Source organism: Neovison vison, chromosome 3, assembly GCF_020171115.1.
Source record: "Neovison vison isolate M4711 chromosome 3, ASM_NN_V1, whole genome shotgun sequence".
NCBI lineage: Eukaryota > Metazoa > Chordata > Mammalia > Carnivora > Mustelidae > Neogale > Neogale vison.
The window spans coordinates 55,631,360-55,644,189 of NC_058093.1; the positions used below are offsets into that span (position 1 = coordinate 55,631,360).

General features: G+C 35.7%; 1 non-coding gene across 1 annotated transcript; it reads right to left on the reverse strand.

The window, feature by feature from the left end:
* Positions 1 to 11,961: 11,961 nt before the first annotated feature.
* On the reverse strand, positions 11,962 to 12,069 carry LOC122903848. The gene has a single exon (XR_006384060.1). It is a non-coding gene; the product is annotated as a U6 spliceosomal RNA (small nuclear RNA).
* Between the last annotated feature and the right edge of the window lie 761 nt (positions 12,070 to 12,830).

Sequence of the window (12,830 nt, forward strand, 5' to 3'; positions counted from 1 at the left end):
AATGTTATTCAGCCATAAAAAAGAATGAAATCTTGCCATTTGCCACAGCATGGAAGGACCTTAAGAGTATAGTGGTAAGCATCATAAGTCAGAGTAAGACAAATACATATGATTTCACTCTTTTGTGGCTTTTAAGAAACAAAATAAATGAACAAAGGAAAAAAAGGAAAGAGGGACACCAAGAAACAGATTCTTAACTATAGAGAACAAACAGGATTATCAGAGGGGAGGTGGTAGGGGGATGGATGAAATAGGAGATGGGGATTAAGGAGGGCACTTGTGATGAGCCCTGGGTGATGTATGGACTTACTGAATCACTATCATGTACATCTGAAGCTAATATAACACTGTATGTTAACTATACTGGAATTAAAGTTTTAAGAATAAAAATAAATTTGAAAAGAGGAATATAACCATATAATAACAACCTAACAATTTTAAGTATTTATGTACCCAACATGGGAGCACCCAAATACATAAAGTAACTATTAACAGATATAAAGGAAGAAACTAGTAGTAATATAATAATAGTAGGGGATTTTAACATTCCATCTACAATGGATAGATCACCCAGACAGAAAATCAACAAGGAAACAATGACTTCATCTTTTTTAAAAAGTTATTTTAATTTAATTTAAATTTTATTTTTTTGAGAGAAAGAGAGAGAGTACAAGCTGGGCCTGATGAGGGGAAGAAAATGAGACAGAATCTCAAGCAGTCTCCATGCTCAGTGGAGGGCCTGACTCAGGGCTCGGTCTCACAACCCCGAGATCATGACCTGAGCCAAAAACCAGAGTCAGACACTTAACTGACTGAGCTACCCAGGAACCCTGGAAACAGTGACTTTGAATGACACATTGGACCAGAGGAATCTAACAGATATATTCAGAAAATTCCATCCCAAAACAGTGGGATACACTTTCTTTTCAAGTGTATATGGAACATTCTCTAGATCTCTAGATCACATGTTAGGCCATGAAACAAATCTCAACAAATTAAAAAAGATTGAAATCATATCATGTATCTTTTCTGGTCACAACTGTATGAAACTGGAAATCAATCACAAAAAAAAAAAAAAAATCCGGAAAGAGCACAAATACATGAGGCTAAATAACACGCTACTTCACAATGAATGAGTCAACCAAGAAGTCAAAGAGGAAATTTAAAAAGTACATGAGATGAATGAAAATGAAAATGCGTTGGTCCAAAATCTTTGGGATGCAGCAAAAGCTGTTCCAAGAGGGAAGATTAATACAAAAAGGCCTGCCTCCAAAACAAAAATGATCTCAAATAAACAACTTAGCCTTACACTTAAAGGAGTTGGAAAAAGAACAAACAAAACCCATAGTCTGTGGAAGGAAAAAAATAATAAAGATGAGGGCAGAAGTAAAAGAAATAAAACTAAAAAAATCCAGTAGAACAGATCAATGAAACTAGGAGCTGGCTCTTTGAAAAGATCAACAAAATTGGTAAACTTTTAGGCAGAGTTATCATAGAGAGAGAGAGAAGACTCAAATAAAACCAGAAAGGGAGGAAAAAGAGCTGACATCACAGGAATATGAAGGATTATAAGAGAATATTATGGAAAATATAGGTCAACAAATTGGACAACCTAGAAAAAATAGATACATTCCTAGAAACAAATAACCTTCAAAAACTGAATCAGGAAGAAAACCAGTAACTTAATTCTATCAAAGTCCAACTCCCTTTTTTATGATAGATTATTTCATGAACTGCTTATCATTCTTTCATTTAAAACATTAAATAAATATTTAAATAAATATAACCTATATATATATATATATATATATAAAATTTCAAGAAAAAGCAACACAGTGCCTAATTGTAAATATAAAAAGTTGCTTATATTACTACAATATGCAAATGTCCAGGTATGACGAGCGGACATAATAACATAGTCAGAGGTTCGTATTTATATTTAGAGTCACTGTAGTGAGACTGCTATAAATGTAGACTGACAGAAGTGTGCTGTACTAGAGACTCAAAAACTATGTCCAGCATTGCTACTCATGATGTGATTTTCCTAAATGTTGAATAATTTATGGTAAATTTCTAACACAATATTCCTAGAAAATTGAAGTCTATTAAACATGTGCAGGAAATACTTGGCACTTATTTGTAGAATTGAGTTAGGTTCTAAGTTCAGATCATTAAAAACCCACTTTCACCTAAATATATGCCTTGGTGGATGTCAGAAAGTATGCAGGATATGAGACAACCCTTATTCCATGGGACTATGCCAGCCGCTTTAAGAAATGTTGGTACTGGCTTTAAAAATGCCAGTGCCAGCCTACTAAATACTAGTAGCTCCCAGTTATTTTGATATTATAAAAATCTTGCAACAAGTGTTTATAATGCCCTCAGATAGTGATTTCATGCTTATTGAGAAATTCTGCTATAAGCACTATCTGGCATCACTATGTGTTTAATTCCTATTTATTGATGGGATGGATGAATGAGTGTATAATGTTACATTTCTAAAAATAGCTAAATTTGATGGCAAGTAACAAAAAACGCAGCTAACTCTAGTTTAGACAAACTTTTTTTTTTTTTTAACTATAAAGTTTAGAGTTAAACCACCTAGGTTTTGTGCCACAGCTCACAATATTGTCATTGTCTATGGTTCCTATTTTCCTTCCATTTTGCCATTTGGCAAATCTCTTTTTTTTTTTTTTATCACTTCATAAAGATTACCACAGCACCTCTGGGTTTTATATATGTATTCAAAGCAGAAAAGAGAAAGGGGGAGGAAAGGATCATGACTTCCTTTTCTGTCCTATTGGCCAGAACTATGTCCCATGACTAGTGCTGGTTGCAAAGGACGCTATGATCCTCCCACTGAAAGTAATACTACTGTCATGCAAAATGTAAAACGCAAAGAATGAAAGAAATAAAATCTTCCAGATACATCACTGAGCTGCCAAGAAGTAAAAATTCTAAGAAGCTAACAAGTGAAGTGAACATAGATCTCCTACAAAGTGAGGAAGTACTAGGCATGGCTTTTCCTTGGACATATGTGCCAAACCCTGATGGTCTTTCAATGGTTTTCACTTTCAGTGGTTTCACAGGAAGTGGGGATTGGGGACAGATGATAATATTTAAGGCCTGCCAAATGTATGAAGTCTAATAGAGTGGGACTCAAAGTTGGAACATGAAAAGGCAAGCCACAGGCTGGTAGAAAATATTCATAACTCTTTGTATTCAGAATATAAAAAACTACAAATCAGCATCAAAAGAAATATAATTAAACTTTTCAGATGGACGAAGCTCTTGAAAAGAACCTTTAGAAAAGACAATACATTTGTAACCAATAAGCACATATAAAGGCACTCAACATCATTAGTCATCAGAGAAATGCAAATTTAAGCCATGAGATGCTATTACACATCCATTAGAGGAGTTCACATTTTTAAGGATTAACCAAACCAAATGTTGGTGAGATAGAACTTGCATACATTGCTGGTTGGAATGTAAAATAGACAAATACTTTGGAAATTGTTTGGCAGTGTCTTGCAGTCTTAAATACACACTTAATACATATCCAAGAGAAATGAAAACACTTACCTGTACGAAAACTTGTGCTTCCAGGTGCCTTGGTAGAGCAGTTGTTAAGCGATCACCTCCTGGTTTCAGCTCAGATCATGATCTCAGAGTTGTGAGATTGAGCCCTGCATTGGCTCCACACTTAATGCCGACTCTGCTTAGGACTCTTTTTTCCTCTATTCCTCCCCTACATCCTCCCTCTCTCTCTAAAATAAATAAATAAATCTTTAAAAAAAAGGTACTCTTGAATGTGCATAGCCACATTACTAATAATAGCCAAGATATAGAATCAATGCAAATGCCCATCAGTTGATGGATGGTATACCACAGAAGGAGGTATAGCCATACAATGGAATATAATTCAGCCATGAAAAAGGTGCTGATACATGCTACAACATGGATGAAATTTGAAAACATTATGCTAGGTGAAAAGAAGCCAGACACAAAAGCCACAAACCATATGATACTATTGTATGGTGTATGTCCAGAATAAGCAAAATCCATACAAACAGAAAGTAGATTAGTGGTTGTCCAGGGCTGGGAGAGGGAAAAGTAATGTGACTTCCAATAGGTATTAGGTTTCTTTTAGGAATAATGAAAATGTTCTGGAATGGGATAGTAGTGATGCCTAAACAAGTATACTAAAAACCACTGAATTGTACCATTTAAATTGGTAGTGTATGGTATGTGAATTATATGCAATGATGTAGTTATAAAAAAACAACAAAAAATATATGTAGAAAGGTCACTGACACTGCCACCATCCCAAGATTACCACCGCCATCATCTTGGTGCATAGATTTCCAAACACATTTTTGTGCATTATATGTACTTTTTTAAAGAATAAAAACTGGGGGGATGCCTGGGTGGCTCAGTCAAGTGTCTGCCTTTGGCTCGGGTCATGATCCCAGGGTCCTGGGATAGGGTTCCATATCAGGTTCTCTGCTCAGCGGGGAGCCTATTTCTCCCTCTGCCTGCCACTCACTCTGCTTGTACACTCTCTTTCTCTGACAAATAAATAAATAAAATCTCAAAAAAAAAAAAAAAAGAATAAAAATTGGAGCGCCTGGATGCCTCAGTAGGTTAGGCATCTGTCTTCAGGTTAGCTCATGGTCCCAGGGTCCTCGGATCAAGCATGCGGCTCCCTGCTTAGTGGGTAGTCTGGTTCTCTCTCTGTCCCTGCTGCCCACACATGCTCTCTCTCTCTTTCTCTCAAATAAATAATAAATAAAATCTTAGCAACAACAACAAAAAGAATAAAAATTGGGTCAGACCATACAAAAGATATTTTTAACTGTAATACATAATTTTAGAATTATAAAGTAATGTCAGACTGGAGGGTGATTGTTTTCTTCCTGGCACTTGGCTGGAGAAACTTTCACCCTTTCATCCCCAAGTATGATGTTAGCTGTGTGGAGTTTTTGTAGATGCCTTTTATTAGATTGGAAAGTTCCATTCCATTCCTAATTTCCTAAGTGTGTTTTTTCATGAAAAGGTGTTGGATTTTATAAAATGCTTTTTCTGCATCTGTGGAGATGATCACATAAGATTTTTTCCCTTTATTCTATTCTTATTATTCTATATTACATTATACAGATTGATTTTCATATGTTGAAATCATCTTGTACTCCCGCAATAAATCTCACTTGGTAAGGTATAAAATCTTTTTATGTTTTGCCAAATTTAGTTTACCACTATCTGGTTGAGGAGTTTTGATTCTGTATTTATAAGGATACTGATCTGAAGTTTTCTTTTCTACTGATGTCTTTGTCTTGCTTCAATATCAGGCAAATCCCGGCCTCAAAATACTGGCCTCTCTTAATATCTGCAAAAGCTTATTGATAATGGTATTAATTCTCTAAATATTTGATAGAATTTACCAGTGAGGCCATGAAGTCCTGGACTTTTCTTTGCTGGGAGTTTGTTGCTTACTAACTTAAGCTATTTACTTACTGCATGTCTTTTCAAATTCTCTAATTCTTCATCGATCAACTTTGTTTCCAAACTGAGGATTTTAGAGGAGAGAGGGGAATGAGTAAGCCTGGTAGTGGATATTAATTAAGGAGGGCATATACTGCATAGAGCACTAGGTGTGGTGCATAAACAATGAATCTTGGAACACTGAAAAATAAAATTAAATAAATAAATAAAATAAAATAAATAAAAATATAATCATTAAAATCCACCCCCCAAACTTGGTTTGTTTCTATGTTTCTAGGAATCTGTCCATTTCATTTAGGTTATCTACTTTGTTGGCCTATAATTGTTCACTGTATGCGTTATGTCTTAGGTATCTCAGGCTGCCATGACAAAATATGGCGCATGGGGCTGGTTTAAACAGCAGAAATTTATTTCACAGTTTCGAGGCTGTCAAGTACAAGGTGCTGGTTGATTTGGATCCTGGTAAGAGCTCTCTTCCTGGCGTATAAACAGCCTCCTTCCCATTATGTTGTCACACGGTCATTCTTCAGTGCCTGCACATGTCAAGAGACAGACAGATGGAAGACAGATTCTTCCTCTTCTTCTAAGGTTGTTAATCCCTTCATGAGAATCCCATCCTCATGTCTTTTTTTTTTTTTTTAAGATTTTATTTATTTATTTAATTGACAAGAGAGAGAGAGAGAAAGAGAGAAAGAGAGAGAACACAAGCAGGGGGAGTGGGAGAGGGAGAAGAGGGCTTTCTGCTGAGCAGGGAGTCTGATGTGGGGCTCCATCCCAGGACCCTGGGATCATGACCTGAGCCTAAGGCAGACGCTTGACTGAGCCATCCAGGTGCTCCCCATCTTCATGTCTTAATCTAATCCTAATTACCTTCCAAAAGCCCCATCTCCATATACAGGGGATATTTTGGGAAGGGGGAACACAAATATTTAGTCCATAATATTCCACTCTGGGCTCCATCAAATTCATGTTTTTTTCACAGGAAAAATATATTTTAGTATCCCAACAACCCTAAACATCTTAACTTACTCCAGCATCAACTCTAAAGGCCAAAGTCTCATTTAAACATCTAAATCAGATAGAGTGAAACTCGAGGTATGATTCATCCTGAGACAAATCCTCTCCGGCTGTAAACCTGTGAAACCAGACAAATTATGTGCTTCCAAAATACAATAGTGGGACAGGCACAGGAGAGAAATCCCTGTTCCAAAGGCAAGAAATAGGAAATAAGGAAAGGGTAATGGGTCCCAAGGAAATCTAAAACCTAGAGGTGAGTTCCATTAAGGCTTGAGAGGACTGTCTTTGGTTCGATGCTCAGCCTTTCGGACCACTGAGCAGAGATCTTGCCTCTGAGCCTTTGTTGGACAGGGATTGTGCCCCAAAGATTGCCAATTAGAGGTCTTGCCCCCAAGACACTTCAGGGCAGCCCTGGTCCAGAGCTCTGCATGATGATTCCAGTCCCAAGGCCTTTGTCAGAGGCCATCTTGTCTGTGGAAACCAAGGCTATGGCTCTGATGATCTCTGAATCACCTTTAGGTCATTTTTTTCCCTTAAAGAGTAGTATAGGTTCTAACTGAATAGCACTATCATCCAGTCCTGTTAATTTAATAAAGTCTCACAGACTTTCTTCGTTTTGTCTCACCTCCATTTCCCTCAGTTCAAATTGGCAGTACTTCTGCTTACATAATCCCACAAACCCCTTATCAAGAGATAGTCCAGCCAGAACCCATGGTGTTCTCTTTAATAAATGTGTTCTAATTTTTTGTAATATGGATAGGGGGAGAATTTTTCAAATCTCCAATTTCGGATTCCTTTTTTCTTAATAATTTATTCTTCAATTCATTTCTCTCTTGTATTTTAATATGAGCAGTCAGGAGGAAGAGCATCACTCCTTCAAAACTTTGCTTAGAAATCTTTTCAGCTAATTCCATATTTCAAGATATACTACAAAGTTGTAGAAATCAAAACAGTGTGGTACTTGCACAAAAATAGACACATAAATCAATGAAACAGGATAGAAAGTTCAGAAATAAACCCACAATTATATGGCCAATTAATCTGTGACAAAAGAGGTAAGAATATGCAGAAAAGACAGTCTCTTCCATAAATAGTGTTGGGAAAACTGGAAAGCTACATGTCCAAGAATGAAACTGGACCACTTTCTCACACCATATACAAAAATAAAGTCAAAATGGATCAAAGACTTACATGTGAGACAAGAAACCGTAAAAATCCTAGAAGAAAACATGGGCAGTAATTTCTTTGACATTGGCCTTAGCAACATTTTTCTAGACAGTCTCCTCAGGCAAGAGAAACAAAAACAAAAATTAACTATTGGTACTACATCAAACTAAAAAGCTTTCACATGGCAAAGAAAACCATCAACAAAACAAAAGGCTACCTACCGAATAGGAGAATATACTTGCAAATGATATATCTGATAAAGGGTTATTATTATCTAAAATGTATAAAGAACATATATAACACAACACCAAAAAAAAAAAAAAAAAAAAACCAAATAATCTAGCTTAAAATGGGCAGAGGACTTGAATAGAAATTTTTTTCCAGAGAACATCAGATGGCCAGCAGATACATGAAAATTTACTCAACACCACTCATCATCAGGGAAATGCAAATCAAAACCACGATGATATATCTCATCATGACACCTGTCAGAATGCCTAAAACCAAAAAAGACAGGAAATAACAAGTGTTGGGGCACCTGGGTGGCTCAGCTGGTTAAGCCACTGCCTTTAGCTCAGGTCATGATCTCAGAGTCCCAGAATCAAGTCCCGCATCAGGCTCCCACCTCAATGGGGAGTCCGCTTCTCCCTCTGACCTTCTCCCTTCTCATTCTTTCTCTCACTTTCTCTCTCTCAAATGAATAAATAAAATCTTTAAAAAATAAAATAAAATAAAATCACGAGATGTTTCATACGTACACAGAAATTAAAAAAAAAAAAAAAGAAATAACAAGCGTTGACAAGGACATGGAGAAAAGAGACACTCTTGCACTGCTGGGAATGCAAACTGCTGTAGCCACTGTGGAAAACAGTATGGAGATTCCTCAAAAATAGAAATACCATTTGATCCAGTAACTCCATCACTGGGTATTTACCCAAAGAAAATAAAAACACCAATTAAAGCAGATATATGCATCCCTATGTTTACTGTAGCATTCTTTACAATAGCCAAAATATGGAAGCAACCCAGGTGTCCATCAGTAGATGAATGGATAAAGAAGAAGTGGTATATTTAAATAATGGACTATTATCCAGCCATAAAAAAGAATGCGATCTTGCCATTTACAACAACATGGATGGATCTAGAGGATATTATGCTAACTGAAATAAGTCAGAGAAAGGCAAATATATTTGATTTCACTTGTACATGGAATCTAAAAAAAAATGAATAAATAAACAAAAAGCAGAAATGCAGCCATAAATACAGAGAACAGATTGATGGTTGCCAGAGGGGAGAAGGGTGGGTGATGGGCAAAATGAATGAAGGAGAGTGGGAGTACAGGCTTCCACTTATGGAATGAATAAGTCATGAGGATGAAAGGCACAGCATAGAGACTATAGTCAATGATACTGTAATAGCATTGTATGTTGATAGATGGTAGCTACATTTGTAAAGAGCACTGTCTAACATATAGACTTGTCCAATCACTATGCTGTACTCCTGAAACTAATATAACGTTGTGTATCAAAATTTTATTTTGAAGAAAAATAAAATGTATTTAAAAATCATTTTTTTAAAGATTTTATTTATTTATTTGACAGAGAGCGAGATCACAAGTAGGCAGAGAGGCAGGCAGAGAGAGGGAGAAGCAGGCTCCCCACCAAGCAGAGAGCCTGATGTGGGTCTTGATCCCAGGACCCTGAGACCAGGATCTGAGCCGAAAGCAGAGGTTTAACCCACTGAGCCACCCTTCTAAACTAAATATCCAATTTCACAAATCGCAAGTTCTACTTTCCACAAAACACTAGAACACAAACAATTCAGCCAAGTTCTTTACCATATTATAACAAGGACCTCTTTTCCTCCAGTTTCCAATAATATGTTTCTCATTTCCATCTGAGATTTCACCGATGGCCTTTAATGCTCATATTCCTACCAATATTCTATTCATGATTCTTTAGGTCTTTTTCAAGAAGATGGAGCTTTCTCTTCAGCTCTCCTCTTCCTTCTGAGCCCTTATCAGAATCTGCCTTAATATCCATATGTCTGGCATGGACCTCCAAACTCTTTCAGCCTCTATTGCTTGTCTAGTTCCAAAAGCTACCTCATGGGTTTAGGTATTTGTTATAGCAGTACTTATCAAAATCCATCTTAGTTAGCTCAGGCGGCCATAATAAAATGCTACAGAGTGAGTGGCTTAAGCAATAGAAATTTATTTTTCACAATTCTGGAGGTTGGGAAGTCCAAGATCAAAGTACCAACTAATTTGGCTCCTGGTGAGAGCTCTCTTTCTGGTTTACAGAGAGCCACCTTCTCATTGCTCTCACTTGGTCATTCCTTAGTATAGGCACCTGGGATAGGGATGGGGTGGGGAAGAAGGTTAGGGAACAGAGGGGAGAATTTTTCTTTCCTTCTAACTTCACTAATCTCTTTATGAGAACCCCACCCTGTGATCACCCTTGTGATTTTTAACCAAGCCTGAATCCCCATGGCACCATTTTTAAACACCATCCATTGTGTGTTAGGACTTCAGTAAATGAATTTTAAGGGATGTATTCGGTCCACAACTCCTTATAATCTCCCCCACCCCCACCCCATAAGGTTGGAAGTTACGTCTTTTTGTTGGTGATTTTAGTAATTTTAGTCTTCTCTTTTTATTTGCTTGATAGGCTAGCTAAAAATTTGTCGATTTTATTAATCTTTTCAATGAAGCAACTTTTGATTTTGTTGATTTTTCTTTATTGCTTCTCAATTCTCTATTCCATTTATTTCCCTCCTGCTTGCTTTATATTTAGTTTACTCTTGTTTTTCCTCATTCCTTAAGGTGGAATGTTGGGTTATTGATTTGAGATTTTTTTTTTCTTCTTTTTCAATATGGGCTATTACATCTATAAAGTTCCTTCTGGGCACTATTTTCACTGTATCCTTAAGATTTGGCATGTTGTGTTTTCATGTTCATTCATCTCAAGTATATTCTTATTTCCTTTGTGATTTGTTTCTTGACCCTGTAATTATTTATGATTGTGTTTAATTTCCATTTGTAAATTTGTCTCATTTCCTTCTATTTTAATTCCTAATTTCATTCACTATGGTTGGAGAGTATACTTCACATGATTTTAATCTTTTGAAATCTATTGACACTGGTTTCATGGTCTAACATATTTCCTATCCTGGTAAATGTTTCACTTGTACTTGAGAAGAATGTGTACTCTGTAGTTGTTGAATGGAGAGTTCTTTAGGTCCTTGTTAGTTGAATTATAGTGTTGTTCAAGTTCTCTATCTGCTTGATGACTTTTTGTCTAGTTCTATCATTTTGGAAAGTGAGATATTGAAATCTCCCAACTATTATTGTTGAATTGACCATTTTTCTCTTCAATTCTTTTTTGTTTCATGAATTTATTATCTATATGTTTATAGTTATATCTTTTGGTAAATTAACTCTATTATTATCAAGTGTCCTTCTTAGTCTATAGTAATAATTTTTGTCCTAAAGTCTACTTTGCCTGATTTTAGATTTAGCCATTCTAGGTCTCTTTTGGTTATTGTTTACCTAGTATATCTTTTCCCATACTTTTACTTTTGACTTCTTTGTACCTTTGAATCTAAAGTGTGTCTCTTATACACAGCATATGATTAGGTTTGGAGTTTTTTGTTTTGCTTTGTTTTGTTTTAATCTGTTCTGAAAATTTCTGCCCTTCAATTCAATCCCTTTTCGTATAATGAAGTTATTGATAAGGTCATGTTTACATTTGCCATTTTCCTATTTGTTTTCTACATGTCTTTTTTTTCCTTTTTTGGATCATTTCTCCATTATTATTTTTGTTTTAAAAGGATATTTTCTAGTGAACTATTTTAATTTTTTTGTTATTTTTCTTAATGTATATTTTTAAAGATTTACTTATTTATTTTAGAGAAGAAGGAGAGCCAGATGGAGAGAATCTTCAAGAAGACCCCCCACTAAGCATGGAGCCCAACTCAGGGCTCGATTTCACCACCCATGAGATCATGACATGAGTTGAAACCACCAGTCGGTGCTTTAACTTACTGAGCTACCCAGGAGCCTTTCTTACTATAGTTTTTGAATCATTTTCTTAGTGGTTGCTATGAGGGTTCAATTAACATCTTAATTCATAACAATCCAGTTCAAATTAATACCAATTTAATTTTAATAGTATGCAAAATCTTTGTTCCTCTATGACTCCTCTCCCCTCATTTGTGCTGTTATTATAATATAAATTACATCTCTATAGATTGCATGCCCATCTACACAGAAAATACAAAGAATGCTTTGCACATTTATAAGTTATCCTTGCACACGGGCCATGTTAGTCTTTTTTTGTATTGTTCCAACTTTAATATATGTGCTGCCAAATTGAGAACAACATGATTTAATATTGACTTTAGAAACTACTCTGGCTTCCAGTGTGAAAAACAAATTAAAGAGGAGGCCAGTCTGGAGGTGAGAAGACTAGATAGAAATGCTGAAATATAGCAGGTAAAAGATGATAGTAGAAGATAGACCTAGAGTTCAGTACTAGAACACTGGAGAAGAGATACAGACAATGTATTTGAAAGATATTAAGGAGATAGTATTAACTAGCCTTGGCAACTGGATGTATAGTTGAGCAAAAGGAAGGAGTCGAAATGACTAATTCTCTGTATCATGCAACTGAGAGAATTATGGTGCTATTCACAGAGAAAGATAACATTGAAATAGAAGCTTTGTGAAAAAGTACAATGAGCTCGATTTTAGACTTTTTAAATTTATGATGCTTGTAGGATATTTAAATGAAAATGGAGATGTTCAGTAAAGATGGGCTACGTAAGTTTGAAACTTAAGTGAGCAATAGGGCCTGTGGATAAAGATTTGAGAGTGATTAATATGTAGATAGCAATAAAAGTCTTGAGAGTTTATTAGAATGTCCAATAAGTATATATAAAGTGGTAATAGAACCAAGGATGGAATCTTAAGGAATAGTAATATTTTGACTTTAAGGAAATGAAGACGATTCATCATAAAAAAGTGAGAATAACTCTGGAAGTATCAGGAAAACCAGAGGACTGTGTTGTCATGGAAGTTGAAAGAAGAGAATATTTTAAGAATTGAGATGTAAAAAAATAATAAAAACAAGGAATAAATT